Source organism: Cervus canadensis, chromosome X (genome assembly GCF_019320065.1).
Source record: "Cervus canadensis isolate Bull #8, Minnesota chromosome X, ASM1932006v1, whole genome shotgun sequence".
Classification (NCBI taxonomy): Eukaryota; Metazoa; Chordata; class Mammalia; order Artiodactyla; family Cervidae; genus Cervus; species Cervus canadensis.
Window position 1 is genome coordinate 34078276 of NC_057419.1, and position 7225 is coordinate 34085500.

The 7225-nt window shown below is 39.8% G+C and overlaps 1 non-coding gene across 1 annotated transcript; it reads left to right on the forward strand.

Moving 5' to 3' along the window:
• Positions 1-1362: 1362 nt before the first annotated feature.
• Positions 1363-1467, forward strand: LOC122436117. The gene has a single exon (XR_006267887.1). It is a non-coding gene; the product is annotated as a U6 spliceosomal RNA (small nuclear RNA).
• Positions 1468-7225: the final 5758 nt, after the last annotated feature.

Sequence of the window (7225 nt, forward strand, 5' to 3'; positions counted from 1 at the left end):
GGGGATACCCTAAAATCTTATCAAGGAGATGTTGACAGTCAGTTGGAAACAAAGTCCTATGATAATGGGAAACAAAATGTTGGGATCAGGGGTAACACACAGGATGCTAGGAAGGTAGAGACTTGTTGTTATTTAGTAACTAAGTCGTGTCTGGCTCTTTGTGACCCCATGGACTACAGCACACCAGGTTTCTCTGTCCTTCACTATCTCGTGGGGTTTGCTCAAATTCATGTCCATTGAGTCGGTGACCCTATCTAACCATCTCATCCTCTGCCACTCCCTCCTCCTTTGCCTTCAATGTTTCCCAAAAGGGAAGAGAGTGACAAAGACAAACTTTATTGCCTCTTACCATTATGCCATGGACTTGTGCTAATGCTACTCTAGAAATTGTCTTCATTGGCAACCTGGATTGTCAGAACCTAGGCTTAGCTTTGATGTCTTTTGAGTCTATTATTTCCTTTGGATCAGAGTAGTTTGGTTGCATATACCTGAGAGTGGGTGCCAAAGAGTAGAGAACAAACAGCTCCTGCCCTAGCATCAGGGCTTGCTTTGGGTCTACCTGTGCTCTGGTGCTCTTATCTCTGAATTACTTGCCTCCAGAGATCTATATAGGTGCTATCCAGTATGATAGCCACTAGCCATATGAACAACCTTGTGTTGCTTATGAGAAGGCCTGGAGAACAGTACAGATGGTTTAGGGGCAAGCAGCCCAGTACTGCTATGAGACCTCAGGGTTCATATCCTGAGAGTAAAGTAAGATGTTTTTTCTATACAAGAGCCCTTACATGAAGCATTTTAAAAAAGAAGGAAAAAAAGAAACCTGAAAAAATATTATTGGACTAGGCATCTTATCACCTGTTGATCACTCATTTGTGCTTGCAGTGGGTCTAAACCCATGAGTTATCCTCAGTCCTCCTGTTTCATAGCTCTTTGTACCCTAGAAAAAAGCATTCACAGCCATTGTTTCATTTGAGTCTCCCTAATATGGCAGAGGCAAGTACACTAGCAGTTATTATATCCGTCTGACCCACAAAGAAACTGTGGCTTATCAATGAAGTGATGGCCAAGGGCCTCTAGTTATTAAGTGATAGTGCCAGACTGAGAATGGAAAAAACTCCAGCAGCATCCTTGAGTACTTTCTTTCTATTTCCAGTCAACTGCCAAATCTGAGTGATTTTCTTCCATACCTCATTCTCAATCAATCTGCTTTTCTCCATCATGATTATCACCGCTGTGGCCCAAATCCTTCAGTCTATCTTCCACATAGTAATCAGAGTGGTCTTTTTGAACATGTTAAGCTGATTGTGCACTCTCTTGTTTAAAACTTTTTGCAATTACTCTTAGGATAAAAAGCAACCTCTTGTATAATTTGGCAACACATATACTAAAATTGGAATGATACAGAGAAGATTAGCATGGTCCCTGTGTAAGGGTGCCACACAAATTCATGAACTGTTCCATAATTTTTAAGGCTTCCCTGTTGGCTCAGACAGTAAAAAATCTGCCCACAGTGCAGGAGACCTGGGTTCAATCCCTGGGTTGGGAAGATCCCCTGGAGAAGAAAATGGCAACCCAAACCAATACTCTGGCCTGGAGAGTTCTGTGGACAAAGGAACCTGGTGAGCTACAGTCCATGGGGTCACAAAGAGTCAGATGCAACTGAGCGACTAACACTTCACTACACAGTTGTATATATGAACCACATTTTTTTTACCTCTTCATCTGCCAATGGACATCTAGGTTGCTTCTAAGTCCTGGTTATTGTAAATGGTGTTGGAGAGGACACTGGGTTAAAAGAAAGTGAAAGTGTTAGTCGCTCAGTCATGTCCAACTCTTTGTAACCCCATGGACTATAGCCCACCAGGCTCCTCTGTCTATGGAATTCTCCAGGCAAGAATACTGGAGTGGGTTGCCATTTCCTTCTCCAGGAGATCTTCTTAATCCAGGGATCGAACCTGAATCTCCTGCATTGCAGGCAGATTCATTACTGTCTGAGCCACCAGGGAAGCCCCTGAAAGTGAAAGTGTTAGTGGCTCAGTTGTGTCTGACTCTTTGTGACCCCACGGACTGTAGCCCACTAGGCTCCTCTGTCCACAGAATTCTCCAGGCAAGAATACTGGAGTGAGTTGCCATTCCCTTCTCCAGGGGATCTTCCCAATCCAGGGATCAAACCTGGATTTTCTGCTTTGAAGGCAGATTCTTTACCAGACAACTGAGCCACCAGGGAAGGCCATTGGATATATCGATAGTTATGGCTGATTTGCATTATTGTATGGCAGAAACCAAAACAATATTGTAAAGCAATTATCCTCCAATTTAAAAAAAAGCAGCATCTTGAACCTGGGCTACTTAGCTGTGAATGGTAGAGATTCACAATCTCTAGCTCTTCTCACTCCTTTGCATTCTTTCGGCCAATAAGTTTGAAATTTTTCAGGTTTTTGAAAATTCTGGCTCTCGTCTGTGTACACGCTATTCCCTCTGTTCTCCACACTCTGTTCCCCCAATCCTCTTCACTTGCTAAGCTCCTGCTTGGTAAACTCATGTTCTTCAAGCTCTAACTTCAACTTTGTGTCCTCTAGGAACTTCCCCTTGCCTGCGTCCCTACTCAGAATGGGTTAGTTGCTTCTTTGCACTCCCGTATCACCCAAGACTTGCTTACTAATATGCTGTTATTATTCTTTACTATAATAATTATAGGGGCTTCCCAGGTGGCTCAGTGGTAAAGAATCTGCCTGCCAAGCAGGAGATCTGGGTTGGATCCCTGGGTTGGGAAGATATCACCTGAATAAGGGACCGGCTACCCACTCCAGTATTCTGGCTTGGAGAATTCCATGGACTGTATAGTCCATGGGGTCGCAAAGAGTGGGACACGACTGATTAACTTTCACTTTCATAATAATTATAATTATATATTATAATAATATATTAGCTGTCTGTGTCTTCTGGTAGATTGTCAGTGCCATAAGATCAAGTTCGTGTCAATTTTAACTCTCTACCATGTCCCTAGAATGTAGCACAGGGCCTGGCATGAGATGGATGCTTACAGTTATTTCTTGATTAATTGAATGAATGAATGGAGGAATGATGAATCTCAGGTAATTCACCTTGCTACCCAGTGTTCTTTCTAGTTGGAAGTAACATATTTGCATACAAAGATAGTCTTTTAACCTTCAGACTACCATTTTCAGTGAATATTTAGGACGTTTACTAATCATGGGACCTTAATCTTGGAGCAAAGAGCCAGGCATCTATATGTTCCAAGCATATTTTTAAATGATTTACATTCAATGTATTCATTCATTACTTCATCAGTTATATCTTGAGTATACCCTATAAGAGTAGAAACTACTATTGTCCTCATTTTACTGTTTAGGAAACTAAAGATGGAAGAGGTTTACTTGTTTAAGACTACACAGCTCCAAGTGGTGAAACAGGATTTGAAACTAAGCCTGTATGACTATAAAAGATATTTTCTATATTATACTGACCCAGAAAATGGTTACTTGAGAACAGGACCTGCTCTCTTTCTTCCATATTATAGGATACACAAGAGCTAATTAACCCTATTAAATAATGATGTTATAAATAAATGGCTCATTAAGGCAATAGTTTTTCAAGGGCTGATAGATTTCTTTTTTCTTTTTTAAATTATGAAAATATGATGACACATTTACATGAGACTTGGAAAATACAGAACAAAGCTACATATAGTTCCACATATATGTATGATACATATAGTTCCACATATATTATACACATATGTGGAACCATATGTGGAATATAATATAAAATTATGTTATATACAACATAATATAAAATATATAATTTTTTAGTAGATAAGTTAAGATTTTTAGTTCGAGTTCAATATCAAGCTCTCAAAAATTAATAGAATGAATATACAGAGAAGTAGAAGGATAATTTAACTCAGATGACCATTATATCTACTACTGTGGGCAGGAATCCCTTAGAAGAAATGGAGTAGCCATCAAATCATGGTCAACAAAAGAGTCCAAAATGCAGTACTTGGATGCAATCTCAAAAATGACAGAATGATCTCTGTTCATTTCCAAGGCAAACCATTCAGTATCACAGTAATCCAAGCCTATGCCCCAACCAGTAATGCTGAAGAAGCTGAAGTTGAATGATTCTATGAAGACCTGCAAGACTTTTTAGAACTAACAGCCAAAAAAGATGTCCTTTTCATGATAGGGGACTGGAAGGCAAAAGTTGGAAGTCAAGAAACACCTGGAGTAACAGGCAAATTTGGCCTTGGAGTACAGAATGAAGCAGGGAAAAGGTTAATAGAGTTTTGCCAAGAGAATGCACTGGTCATAGCAAACACCCTCTTCCAACAACACAAGAGAACACTCTACACATGGAAATCACCAGATGGTCAACACCAAAATCAGATTGATTATATTCTTTGCAGCTAAAGATGGAGAAGTGCTATACAGTCAGCAAAAACGAGATCTGGAGCTGACTGTGGCTCAGATCATGGACTCTTTATTGCCAAATTCAGACTGAAATTGAAGAAAGTAGGGAAAACCACTAGACCATTCAGGCATGACCTAAATCAAATCCCTTATGACTATACAGTGGAAGTGAGAAATAGATTTAAGGGACTAGATCTAATAAACAGAGTGCCTGATGAACTATGGACAGAGGTTGGTGACATTGTACAGGAGACAAGGATCAAGACAATCCGCATGGAAAAGGAATGCAAAAAGGGAAAATGGTTGTCTGAGGAGGCCTTACAAATAGTTGTGACAAGAAGAGAAGTGAAAAGCAAAGGAGAAAAGGAAAGATATTCCCATTTGAAGGTAGAGTTCCAAAGAATAGCAAGGAGAGATAAGAAAGCCTTCCTCAGCGATCAATGCAAAGAAATAGAGGAAAACAATAGAATGGGAAAGACTAGAGATATCGTCAAGAAAATTAGAGATAACAAGGGAACATTTCATGCAAAGATGGGTTCGATAAAGGACAGAAATGGTAGGGACCTAACAGAAGCACAAGATATTAAGAGGTGGCAAGAATACACAGAAGAACTGTACAAAAAAGATCTTCACGACCCAGATAATCACGATGGTGTGATCCCTCACCTAGAACGAGACATCCTGGAATGTGAAGTCAAGCGGGCCTTAGAAAGCATCACTACGAACAAAGCTAGTGGAGGTGATAGAATTCCAGTTGAGCTATTTCAAATCCTGAAAGATGATGCTGTGAAAGTGCTGCACTCAATATGCCAGCAAATTTGGAAAACTCAGCAGTGGCCACAGGACTGGAAAAGGTCCGTTTTCATTCCAATCCCAAAGAAAGTTAATCCCAAAGAACGCTCAAACTACCGCACAATTGCACTCATCTCACAAACTAGTAAAGTGATGCTAAAATTTCTCCAAGCCAGGCTTCAGCAATATGTGAACCGTGAACTTCCAGAAGTTCAAGCTGGTTTTAGTAAAGGCAGAGGAACCAGAGATCAAATTGCCAACATCCACTGGATCATCAATAAAGCAAGAGAGTTCCAGAAAAACATCTATTTCTGCTTTATTGACCGTGCCAAAGCCTTTGACTGTGTGGATCACAATAAACTGCAGAAAATTCTGAAAGAGATGGGAATACCAGACCATCTGACCTGCCTCTTGAGAAATCTATATGCAGGTCAGGAAGCAACAGTTAGAACTAGATATGGAACAACAGACTGGATCCAAATAGGAAAAGGAGTACGTCAAGGCTGTATATTGGCACCCTGCTTATTTAACTTATATGCAGAGTACATCATGAGAAATGCTGAGCTGGAAGAAGCACAAGCTGGAATGAAGATTGCTGGGATAAATATCAATAACCTCAGATATGCAGATGACACAACCCTTATGGCAGAAAGTGAAGAGGAACTAAAAAGCCTCCTGATGAAAGTGAAAGAGGAGAGTGAAAAAGTTGGCTTAAAGCTTAACATTCAGAAAGCTAAGATCATGGCATCTTGTCCCATCACTTCATGGCAAGTAGATGGGGAAACAGTAGAAAGAGTGACAGACTTTATTTTTCTGGGCTCCAAAATCACTGCAGATGGTGATTGCAGCCATGAAATTAAAAGACGCTTACTCCTTGGAAGGAAAGTTATGACCAACCTAGACAGGATATTAAAAAGCAGAGACATTATTTTGCCAACAAAGGTCCGTCTAGTCAAGGCTATGGCTTTTCCAGTGGTCATGTATGGATGTGAGAGTTGGACTGTGAAGAAAGCTGAGCGCCGACAAATTGATGCTTTTGAACTGTGGTGTTGGAGAAGACTCTTGAGAGTCCCCTGGACTGCAAGGAGATCCAAACAGTCCATCCTCAAGGAGATCAGTCCTGGGTGTTCATTGGAAGGACTGATTCTGAAGCAAACTCCAATACTTTGGCCACCTGATGTGAAGAGTTGACTCACTGGAAAAGACCCTGATCTTGGGAGGGATTGGGGGCAGGAGCAGAAGGGGATGACAGAGGATGAGATGGCTGGATGGCATCACCGATTCGATGGACATGAGTTTGAGTAAACTCCAGGAGTTGTTGATGGACTGGGAGGCCTGGCATGCTGCAATGTTGTACATTATACATATATATGTACTATGTTTTTCTACTAAGCTTTATAAAGGCTTGATACAGAACATCTGAAAAAAGAGAGAAATTGGAAAACAAACTAAATGAAATGGGAGCATTAAATATGAAATAGAAAAAGTGAAACAAACTAAATAAAATATCTTTATATAGTACAATCGTTCTTAAACATGGCTGCTCATTAGAAACACATCTGCAGCTTTGGAGAAAAGATGCAATACTTGGGCATTTGCATTTTTCAAAAATTCCAAGGTAATACTGGTATGCATCTGAATGTTAAAAAGTGATTACAGGTTTTTCTATTAAATGGGAGTTTTGGTGATATACAAGTCTATTATTTTCTGTTGACCAATCATAACACAGTGGTATTAAATGAATAATAGTTACATAATCACAACAATAAAAGATGTTTGTTAGTTATCACAAACCATAGCTAGACAAAAAAAAAAAAAGATAATTACAATTGCAAGCCATAATAGAAACATGATTAACCTAACAATATAAAATTATTGTATGCAATTTGGAAGGTTAAATAGAGTGATGTGGTAAGTGGACACACATACATGCACATATTTTCATCTGCCCAGCCAGTCTATGTCTTTTGGTTGGTGCATTCAATCTACTTACATCTAAG